The sequence below is a fragment of the Cupressus sempervirens genome, chromosome 10, assembly GCF_028749045.1.
Source record: "Cupressus sempervirens isolate cs-2001-9-10 chromosome 10, ASM2874904v1, whole genome shotgun sequence".
Classification (NCBI taxonomy): domain Eukaryota; kingdom Viridiplantae; phylum Streptophyta; class Pinopsida; order Cupressales; family Cupressaceae; genus Cupressus; species Cupressus sempervirens.
Genome location: NC_143127.1, coordinates 716,624,577 through 716,637,626, shown reverse-complemented (window position 1 = coordinate 716,637,626; position 13,050 = coordinate 716,624,577).

Here is a 13,050-nt window from a genome sequence, read left to right as displayed (position 1 = left end):
GTAGCTCCATAGCGGTGGCGTGAATCGACGGGGGACGTTCTATCAGCCTAAGATTGTGTATAGATTAAAAACTATCTCAATTAAGCGTCAAAGATTAGAGATGGATAGGTATCTTTGGTCTAGTTCTTACATAAATATCTCATAGTAATTTAACAAATTCTAGTGTGTCTTTTTTATTTCAGAGGTTATAGCTTTGCTCTTTATAGTTCCTTGTGAATATAACCTAAATATTAAATTTGACTATGATCAAGTTGTTAGAACGAAATGAAGTATGTTTCATAATCAAAAATGAAACTTTTCTCCTTTTAACTTTAATTTTAAAACCAAATAGTATACAAGGAAAAGTTTTGAATAACCTAAAATATGTGTCTTATTAACATTAAACTTCCATGATATCAACTAAATTAGTCAACCAAACAGCTTACACATAGACATATAGAACCTATCAAAAGAAATTAACATGTTTATTTTGACAGTGAAAGTTCTAAACCAATTTCGCTCCAAGAACAAGTGTCTAGTCTTATTAGAATCTATTATCCATTTGCTCCTTTGTTAGCGAGATTACCTTCCCTATACATATGTTTTATGAGTGTTGCTTTGAATTTATCAACAATGGCTAGGGCATATTCAAGTTTAGAATTAGGGATCCAATGTGGGGTTTCTTTTTTTTATTAATGCATTTAGGATAATTTGCGAGTCTCTTTCAATAACTAATTTGTTAGTACCTATCTCTCTACTTAGAGTTAAGCCTTCTATTAGGGCATCTAATTCAGCTAAGTTATTAGTCATTACTCCTAAAGGTTTGGCGCATTTAGTTAGGCATGATCCATTATCTGAATAAAATAATACATTCTAAGCTTGTTGGTCCTCAATTACCTCTAGAGGCCTTGTCAAAATTTAACTTTGACTATCTTGCAGAAGGAGGTTCCCATTTACATTATTTCCTATCAATTTGATTGGATTTTATCTATACCATTGGTGGATTAATTAGTTTAAACCAATTTTTACGCATGTATGCATCACAGTCTGAAAAGGAGCCTTCCTCCTTATATGAGTTTATGATAATATTGTTAGCTACCTCAACAATGCAAGCCTCCAATTTATAAAAAATTGATGTTAGATCCATCTTTTCATAACAAAAAAATCTTCTATTCTTTTCTTTCCATAATTCCCATAGGAGTATGGAAGGGGAAATTTTCCATAAATTACTATAAACCTTAGAACAACCATGTTTCGACCAACTTTTTAAAAAAAATTAATAGACTATCACTTAATGTGGTTTGCCAATTTAATTTCTTACATAACCAATCCCTGCAATTCTTAGCAAAGGGACAGTCACAAGGCAAGTGTTCAAAAGTTTCTGATTCTTTTTCACAAAGTGGGCATCTAGATGGTCCTTAAAAACCCATCTTGGTGAACCTATTTGTCATTAGAATTCTCCTTTGTAGAGCAACCCAAAGGAAGATACTTGATTTCAGAAGGCATGTCAGATCCCAACTTAGATTTAGAGGGATGTCAATCTTATCCCTTTTTTTAGAACTTATTGTCTTTTCATACCCTAGTTTGACTTTATAATTTTTGTCCTTCAAGGCTCCCCAATTTAGTCTATCTTTCCTATCTTTATGATTTGCCTGTCTTTTTTTTTTTAATTGTACTTTTCTTGTGATGAAAGTGGAGTTTCATCGAGGGTTTTCCATTACCATCCTCCATCCTAATTATCATTCATTTTAATTTTATAATCACTCACATTCTTACCCCCACTGAGTTGAAAGAGTGTTTTTTATGTTGATAGGTAGATTCACACTATCGAGAGAAGGGAGACCATCTCATGAATCTTCCCAAAATAAAGCATCCTACCTTAAACTGATATCTCAAGTGAAGTTATTAGCTATCAATGGATGACAGTTCAATATAAAATTCTAAATTCTTTAGTGTTAATGAAGAAGTGATAGTTTTGTTGAAGGTTTGGTCTTATGGCTTTGTTTCTTTGGTTAAGAATCAAGAGTTAAAGGGTATCCATTTCATAAAATTTACCTAGGGAGTGATAGTTTTTAATCAATTATGTATTCATTCGTAGAAAACTAAACATGAGTGAAAGAGAACATTTAAATCAAGGAGATCCACTACCAATAAGCTAATGTTATGTTTTCAATAATGAGATAGGGAGAAAATTGGTATAAAGAGAGTAAGACATGTTGAGAGAGGGGGTAGTGGGGAAGAAAGAGAGAGGGAGATATATGGATGGATTATGAGGGGCTAGAAAGAGAGAGGGAGATATATGGATGGATTATGATAGTCCATGATATTATCTAGAGCTAGAGGGAAGAGGAAGAAAGAGATAAAGAAGAAGATAAGGTGAGAGAGGAAGTTATAGACAAATAGTGAGAGAGAGGAGGGTAGAGGTAGAGGTTGGGATAAAGACTAAGAGATTGAGAGAGGTTGAAAAGAAGAGATATAAAGAGATGTATAGGGGAGGGGGAGAGATATGCGTGGACCAATCAATAATTAACTCATATATTCAATTTTTGACATAGGTTGATACCTAATATAGTGGTTATAACTTTGGTAAATTTTTGGACCAATTTTATTTTTTTGTAACCAACATGTATAACCTCATTTTGTTTTTCCATGTATGTGTTACCCTTTGATACCTTTATCACATTATAATTTTCAAGATAAAGTACATCTAAGGGATTTTGTAGAGAGAGTGTCAAGGGGAAAAGCTACTTAAAATTTGCATATAAGAGGAGCAATTATTCATCAACTATATATGATGTTGCAAAATATTTAGTGTTTCAACATTCTTATTATTTGTAAAATATTAAAACATAGTAGATAGAATATAAATGATATTAGTTTTTTCTACTAATAATTTAAATATATTGAAATTATATATTTTTGTATATTACCCTCAAAACAACAACACTAGAAAAGGAAACATATATAAGGTTTGGTAATCAACATAAATGGGAAAGTATAAGATAGAGCATAAACTACAAGGTGCTAGGTAGCAACTCGATCAATTGACAACCAAAGCATAATTTTATCCTAGTTTTAATTGATCTCATAACACTAATTATAATTAACATATAATCTATCAAATATATAATATAGAATATTTACATTTAATTATTATGACATAAAAAAAAATATTAACATTAACTATAGAATTTTATATTCCTTTTTTTTTTTTTAAAGTATAATATAATAATAATATTTAATGAAGTAAACGTATTAAAATAAATAACTTAGCACATGCAAGAGGGAGAAGATAGGAGTAGGTTATGAATCTTACGTGACAAAGGAGCTTGCAAGGAGAAAATGGGAGAACTAGATGAGATGAAATGTCGTAAGCTAGCCAAATGGAGGAGAGAGCAATGGAGAAGGAGAAAGATATATTGCAACGAGTCTTCGAGAAATGTCAAAGGTTGTAAAAGTGCACTTTAGGAAATTGTGTGCATGAACCAACATGGCCAAACCAAAGGGGTGGATAACATTAGATCCCACAAGAGAAAGAAATAGTTCATAATTATCTAGAGGCTAATGAAAATGGGGGATATGGAGCAATTAGTTTTGGAAAAGAGAAAGAATATTCAAAATAATAACATATTTGCATAATCCTAGATTTAAAATGAATTTGTGTGGGTGGTTTCAGCAAAATTACAATCTTATTGTAGAAACATCCAATAATTACGACTCCAATAATAAAAAAAATTAAAGAGGGATAATTCAGAATAGAACAAGAAAAACTTAATAGGATAAAAAATTTAAAGGGGTAGATGATTTCTAAATCAAGGGGCCAAAAGGTATGAATTAAAACCCTAAACCATCAAAAGAAAAGTATTTTACTTGTATCCAAATTTCTCATTTAAGTAAGGAATTAGTAGATACGTTGAAGAAGATAGGGATGGTTTTCAAATGGGGTAAGGAATGGTCTACAATAAGTGAATTTAAGGAACAAGGGAATGACAAATGAGGGATATACACTAAGATTAGTGCATTAGCGAATGACTTTTTCTTGCTAGAATTCAATTCCAGTAGAGAAAATGGGAATTTTAGCCAAAGGTCCATTTTTTTAAAATGGAATGAGAATGAATCTTAGGTATTGGTGTCATAGTTTCAATTCATGGAAGTTTAAAGAAAACAAAAACCAAAACTAGATTTTCCTATACAAAATGCCAATAGAATACTAGGCAAAAGAAAGACTAGCAAAGCTCAACAATAATTTGAGCACATTTGTTACTCTAAATGGAATATTAAAGGATGGTTATCTAAAGAATTATTTTAAAATATGTATTAGTATCAAAGAAGAAAGCACAACCCCAAAGGAAATTGAAATTCACATGGAAGGAAGTAAATGGATACAAAGCATGGAAGGGACAATTCAATAACAATATGCTAGAATACAATTCAAAAAATAATGGGAGATTATAAATAAAGATTGTAATGAAAGAAAGTAGAGAAAGATAAGAAGAAATAGAACAAAATATGGCAATAATAAGGGAAGTATTGTCTATTGAAATTGAGATGTTGGTGGAAAAGCTATGAAAAATCAAGTGGGAGTGGAGCCTATTATGAATGTATGTACATACCCTAGCCTCAAAACAAAAGGAAAGACTCTATGGAGGTGTTCTTGTTGCAATGTGGAGCCTAATTAGACTTGGAGGTTTATTCAACATGGTTTCCCACTAGATTATTTCTATGGGGTCAAGGGGTAGCGCCCCTTGCAAGGTCCTAGGGCAACACCCTAGGTATGCTCCCTGTCATAGTACAGGGTGGGGCCAAGAAGCAACACCCCTGTGAAGGTTTTTGGGGGTAGCGTCCCTAAAGCCAAAAATGACTCTACTATTGAAAAAGATGTTGATTGTTATTTTTCTTTTAGATGACTTATTTTAGCCCTAATTTTGTAAGCAACAAAAGCTTGTATAAAATGGCTTAGGGTTAGGGATTTCATAATGTGTGATGATATTGTAGCTTCTTGCAACAATATTGAGTTGTAAGGGGTTGTGGATTGTAATGACTGGATAATAATAATATTGGACTTGTTGTTGGTGGATGTAGCCTAAAGATTGGGTGAACCACATTAAATCCTCATGTCTTGTGTTCTCTTTTGTGTGATTTATTATTTTCTGATATTGGTTATATTTGCATGTAATTGTCATTTATGTTTATGGTTGATCCTAATAGTTATGATTCCCTACTTCAATCAGGGAGTTTTGCAAACAATAAAAAAAGGACATGGAAAAAACATCAACTGTTATGGATGAAGAGGAATTTCATCGATGAAGATTACTCCAATGATTGCAAAGTCAAGGATCCTTCAAGAAAGTATTGATGAAAGAAAAGTTGGACAAGACGGAATTGGAAATACAAAGGAAAGTTTTATCTCGAGGTGGACACTCAAGAAAATATCATAGGCTAGATCCATGACCCAAAAAAATACTTTGCCAAGTGTATTTGTGTTTACTTAGATAAAAATTGAGTAGAGAGCTTAGCAAAATGAGGTAGGAGGTAGGACATTTTGTCAAGTGGGTGGTGGTTGGCCCATCTTTAAAATATGAGAATACGGTACAATAAAAACTAGGTATAGATTATAGATTTGTAAGCCCTAAGAAATGAAGTATTTCTTGTAGGTTTCTCATCCAACATGGATAGGTGGAGACCTAAATAATGGGTCACACTTAGTGGATGACACGAGCATTTTTATGAAGGAATTAGTCCTTAATATTGACCCCTTGGAATAGGAGATAGAGGTAAGAGTTCTTTGGATTTTCCTATACAATATCCCAATAAAGTACTAGGAAGAAGAGATTTTGTTTTTATATTAGAAAAAAACTAAGCCTTTTATGCAAGTGGAGAAGAAGATAGAAGATAGAAGCCTTAAAAGATAGAAAGGGTATTGCCTAAATATGATATCATTTCCCCATCTTCCATTTGAAATTGAAATTCATATGAACTAAAGATTGTGGAGATAGAAGATTGAAAGGTAAGACCAACTTACCCTGAGTCCTAAATGTAAATCAAAGGGATATGAGCAACTATGTTTTTTGGATCATAGTGACTGCTAATAAAGAATATTCTTGTGAACAATAAAAAGATTGTAAAACACAAAGTAATACGAAGTAATTTTCATTGAGTGAGTGTTCAAGAAGGAATGAGCTAGGATATGAAGAGAGGAATAAGAAAAATTAAACAAAATAAGAAGTAAATATAGTAGAAAACTTCCATGTCTAAGAGAACAAAGACCCTAAAAAGGGAAGTATGCGTATATCAAAGGTAGTTAATATTTACATAATTGAAGCAAAATAGGTACTAATTTATGTCTCTGAGGAAATCAAAGAGAAATATAAGGATGTAGATAACTAAGAACAACATGAGTCAGTAGAAAAGAATGCAAATAGTAACATGGTGTTTAATGGTGAAATGGAAGTAGTCAAGTAGGTTTAGAGCCTCCACTTCACACACTAAAGCATTATATATGTATGTGGGGAGAAGGAGAATTTTCAAGCACAATCCCTCTTGAATTCAAATTAGATTAGAAAAACCCAAATAGAGGAAGGAATGCTAATATTGAATTTTAATTACTAAAAGAAATACGATGAAAAAAAATACTCTTTGTCTCGTGTGTGATATGTATAAATGCAAATGCAAATTGAACTAATTGATTAAGTAAGATACAAGATATATGTAAACAACCCAATTTAGATATGCAGTTATGTTTAAACTAAAACTTGAAATCAAAGATAGAAGACTCACCTTGAAATGTGTAGGGGAAAGTGATTTTTTTCTCTAAAAAGCATGGATCTAGGCTCGGTTATGAAATTTCTACACAATTCATAAATAAAATAGAAAACCCAAAAATTGTTATTCCTATCATAGCCTTTGGAATAGGTTGACCTAGAGGAAAATTGTCCAGATGTTGTTCCATGAATTTGTCATCTTCATGAGACACCAAAACTAGATCAACCTAGATTTTTTTTAAAGCTTTCGGGAAGTAATTTCTAGATTTGCAACGAAAATTTTGCTATTATGTTACTGCATACAATAAATTTGAATTTTTGTTTTTCGGTGGACGAGTAATTTCCTTGGTCAAGCCCTAGATTAAGAAATTAACTTTGAATTGAAATTGAAATATATGCAAAGGAAACAAGATAAATGTTGAAATTTACCTTGGTTGTAAAAATCATAAGGATTTTTCCTTATTCTATATTGTAGATGTTGAATTCAACATGTAGAAATTATGATATCTCCACAATTGCAATGGATCTACCAAAACCACATCTTGGAGACATGGATGTAAATGTGTATAAATGAAGAAGATAATGAATGCCTCAATGTAGATATCCTCCCTTGATGACCAATAAATGCTAGATCTCATAGAGGAAACACTCACAAAGGATCCTTAAAATCTTGAAATCCTTGCGTTATCATCCAAAAATGGTCTAGTAAACCATAAGTCCCCTTTTCAACATTTTTAATATTTATGTTAGACTAAAATCTTATGCTTTATCAATATTGTATAATATTTAATCAATTATCCTTGATCAAATAATCTCAAAAAACATTTTATCTATTTTACCTTATATTTGACCACCTTGTCCTAAGTCTTGTTTAATTAAAAGAACTTGTCCCCTTTTAACTAAATAAAATCCCAAAATCCCACTTTATTCCTATGTGTGCACATAAATACATTTTCTATTTTAAAAATAAAAAGAACTTGGAATTTTGTCTACACATGGAGGCACACTTTCTTATGTGAGAGGAATCTTTAATTTTTAAAGTAACTTTAATCCTCCTCCACACATATTTTGCCTCTTTAACACATTCATTGATTTTGCGTCTTGGAAGTTTGTGCCCAGAGTCAACATGAGGGTTATTCTGCACCATAGATTTTTGCCTCTTAATCTCTATCGTCTAATTTTTTTTGTAAGGAGGCTCTCTCCCCACTCTCTCATACCTTAGAAACTCATGCTATTGTTAAATTGTAGATTTCATTCTAGACCACTTGGAGCACTGACCGCACTCTTAGCATTCTTGCATTGTTGAAGCATTTTACACTTATACTAGCATACATTTTTACTTTCATTATTCTTAGATTAGGTTTCCTTTCTCATAATTGCATGTCATTTAGAATAGCTTGCATCTCATTCTAGCTTGTATCATCATCTTTGAATCTCTCATTTCATGGTTCACCTTGCAAGGGTCTCCAAACTAGGTTCATTTGACAACCACCACTTCTTCATTATTTCACATTGTGAATAGAGTTGCCTCTCAAGTCTCTCTTTCCATGAATTTCTGTGAGAATAAGGGTGTTAGAAAGTAAGTTCCACCAAGATAAGTTGGGCGGGGGGGGTGGTGAATCACTTATCCAAGTAGTAAAACATTTATCAACCTTATTAATCCTTAACCATGTGAATAATATAATCAGCAACCATAAGAAGATACACATACACATAACACCAAATATGTTAACTAGGAAAACCCTTGATCAGAGGGAAAACCCCAATGGGGATGGTACCCACAAAATGATGTACTAATACAAAAGTTCCTTGTAAGAGGATGGTCCCTATTGGGAGTCTATAAAATACATTTAGTGCATGTTAATCCCTGTTGGGAGACTTTGAATCTCTGTTAGGAGATTCCAACCCTATTAGGAGTTGTAGAGGGTAGAAGGACCCATTGTCCAAACAACCTCAGTGGCAAGACAACCAAACTCATTGTCCAACTAGTCTTTGTATTATTCCTCATGAAATAATAGAAATGAAATAAATCAAACTTCTTCCCTATCCTCTTGACCAAACCAAACATCTTCTAATCTCAATACTAGATCACCAACTTTACATCCAATAATCTCTTGGATTGTTTACATGCATTTACCAACTTCACATATCACTTTCTCAATAACAATGGAATGCATACACTCCGTCACAAGGAAAAAAACCTTCTTTTACATCATATCCTCAAAATAATTCCTTGAGTTTGCCTTAAGGCTTTCCCAATTAATTATAATAGGACCTCATTAAGATATTATAAAACATCACATCTTCTCACGATTACAAATCATTGTTGACTCATTCTTTACAACTTCTTACACATGCAACCTATGACCTCACACACTTGTTAATATCATCATCAAGTTGTCTACTACCACTATCTAACTTTCCTCATCACAATTCTATCATTGTTAAGAGATATAATCCAAACATCATAAACCACTTCTCAGGTACTCTGTCTGTACATTGTCCTCTATAATTCTTGAATAACTCTTACATGTATTTGACTCTCTATGTGCACACGTATCCAGTTCATCAGGATAGAATATAGAATACATCCTCACCTACACTTGAACTTTTCTTTAATACGCAGTCCATACGACCTCCTACTATATATGTTACTCTACTAGTCTTTATATAAATAATATTATATTAACATCAATAACAAACACGACCCTAGATGCAATATGTCAATCATGCTAACCATCTCTCAAATGCTTAGGATACTCTCCCAAAGTAATACCATCAACATTCATGCTAACAATCTCCCCATTTGGAATTGATGGCAACATAGATGGAAAACATCTAAGCTCCAAGAATACCAAATCCAATTCTATTGTTGTTCTCTTGCTTTCAAATCCTCTTCATCAATCAAATCTTAAACTCATAGGAACACTTCTTTATCTATGCTTCCTTATTCTTAGGATCAACATCAATTGTTCACACTCTTACTCACAAGAACAACCCTCCATTCTTATTTTTGCATGGATGGGAATTAATCATTCATGATTCTCCCTTATTATTGTGACTCAATGTGTTTCTCCTCATTGACATCAGTCTACTCATGAACAATTCTCCTCCATTACGTCAAAAGATTTTTTTCACATGATCATCTCCCCCATTGACATCAATGATAAAGGCTTCATTATGTCAATCATCTTCTCAAAGTCTTCAACCAACTCAAGTATCCAAAGAAATTATTCTATGCCAATTACCAAAAGTCCTTGATGACTATCACAAATACTCCCCAATATAGGAAGCATCATCATTTATTCTAGATAAATAAATGTGTTCTATACCAATGGACTAGTGCACTCTCTAAATAATTTAATTAGAAGTAGGAAAAGGCATAACCCCAAGCATACCTCACAAGTACTCCAATGTATCCTTAGGCAAAGGATTCGTAAAGATATTTGCAATTTTCTCTTTTGCACTAACATATTCTAGTTTTATTTCTTTCTTAGCAACTTTATCTCTCAAAACATTATACTTATTGGATATGTGTTTAATCTTATAATGCAACACATGATTCTCAAACATACGTAATGTGCTTATGTTATCACAATGTATGATAACAGGCTCTGAAAACTTTATCCCAGTGTCCTTCAATATCTGCTTTACCCATATGATCTAATTATAATTGTTTGTTGCTACTAAATACTATGGTTCCATTGTGCTGTGTGAGATATAGTCTTGTTTCTTGCTTAGCCAAGAAATCTATCTTCCTCCAAAGAAAAATGTTCCACCACTGATGCTTTTTCTGTCATCCATATTGTCTACCCAATCTACATTAGTAAATGCAGACAAAGTAAAGTCACTTGATCTATCATACGATAGTCCAAAATCAGATGTACCCTTCAAATGTTTAAATTATCCTCTTCATTGTTGCATAATGTGCTTCTATAGGATCTTCCTAAAATCTTGCTATTATACCAACTGCATTCGCTATATTTGTTCTAGTGTGATTTAGATATTGCAAACCTCCAATCATGGATCATTACTTCTTCTACTCAACTATAAGTGTCTCATCTTTGCTAGATAACCTATGACCATTTATCATAGGTGTACCAACAACCTTACAACTTTTTAAGCAAAATATTTTCAACAAGTCTTTTAGATACTTAGTCTGTGATAGGAAGATACCATCATTGTTCTGCACAATCTATAGACCTAAGAAATATATCATCTCACAATCATACTCATCTCAAATTCATTCTTCATTTCATCAAAAAATTTATCACTTGCTTCATTATTACCTCCAAAGATTATGTCGTCTACAAATATCACAACAATCAATAATCCATTTTCAATTTATTTCAAATACAAATTACTATTTGTTGTACCTTTAGCAAATCCCAACTTTGACAAATACTTCTCCACTATCCCATACCAAGTTCTAGGTGCTTTCTGTAAACCATACAATGCTTTCTTCAATCTATATATTGTGTCCTTTTATTTTGTCAAAGGAAATCCTTCAGGCCACTCAATGTAGACTTCTTCAAGTTCTCCATTCAAAAATGTTGACTTTACATCCATCTGATACACTTTGAATTTCTTATTTCCTAAAAAAGTCAAGAACATCCTTATTGTTTCTAGTCTGGCAACAAGGGAAAATATCTCCTCGTAATCTAAACCTTCTTGCTATGAATATCCCTTGCATACCAATCTTACTATATTTCTCACAACCTCACCTTGTTCATTCATTTTGTTTCTAAAAACTCATATAGTTCCTATAACATTCTTGTCTTTAGGTATATGAACCAATTCTCATGTCTCATTCTTCACAATATGATCTAGTTCTTCCTTCATTGTTTGAATCCAATGATCATCCTTGCATGTCTCATCTACACTTTTTGGTTCAACCCGAGAAATCAAACACAATTCTTCATGTACTATATTTCTTGTCATAACTCCTTTTTCTTTGCTTCCAATAATATGATTAGCAGGGTGATTCTTTGTCAAATTCTTGTTAGGTGTAGGCATTATTGTTTTAGCTCTTACTTCTTCTCTAGGTTTGAATCTTGGTGTTTCTATTTGCTCAAAAACTTGAACATCATTATACAAAACATTATTAGTCTCAAAGAAAACTTCAACATTAACAAGTTTAGGATTAGCTTCTTCTTCATCATAATTATAATCCAACATTCTTTCTTTGACTTCAAACTTTTCATCCACATTTGCATTTGCACACTCAACTATAATCTTAGTTCTTTGATCAAAACATCTATAAACTTTGCTTTTTAATGAATAACCAAGGAATATACCTTCATCACTTCTTGCATCAAACTTACCAATATCATCATTTCTCTGTATATAACACTTACTTTCAAAAAATATGAAATACTTCACTAAGGATGCATATCCAAACCATAATTCATAAGGAGTCTTGTTTGTAGATTTTATAATATGCACTCTATTCATTATGTGTACTATTATATCGATTGCTTCTCTCCAAAATTTCTTTGATACATCATTCTCAAACATCATGGATCTCATTGCTTCTATTACATACATATTTCATCTTTTAGCAATTCCATTTTGCCCAGGAGTCTTATGTGTTGATAGTTGTCTCTTGATGTCATTCACTTCACAAAAGTTGTTAAACTCATTCGAGGTAAACTCTCCATCTCTATCTGATCTCAAATATTTTACCTTTACTCTGGATTCATTCTCAACTCTATTCTTACACTATTTAAACTTTTCAAATGCCTCAGACTTTTCTTTAAGAAATACTACCTACATCATCTTAGTGAAATCATCAACAAAAATTATGAAGTACCTTTCACCATATAATCCTCTTGTTCTAGTAGGACCACTCAATTTTTTCTCAACAAACTCTAATTTCAATGTGGTAGTGAACTTCTTGTTAGGAATGGAAACTTTCTTCTACTTAGCCATAACACATTCTTTGCACACAACATTAATAGGCTTGACAATTTTAGGTAAATCCTAACAACAAATGTACTTCTAGCCTTCACAATGTTATCAAAGTTTATACAACAAAATGATCTATGCCACAACCAACTATTATATATCTTTGCAACCAAACATTTTGTCTCTATGAATTCAATTGAAAAAATTACCTTTGGATCTTGTGCTAGTGTCGATCAACTTACCATCTTTATCCTTGATAATGCATGTCTTTTTTGTGAATTGTAACTGATATCATTTATCAACCAACTATCCAACATTCAATATATTATGATTTAATCCATCAACAAAATAGACATCATCAATGTTAGTCTTTCCATCAAGAGTAATATATCCTATTCCCTTG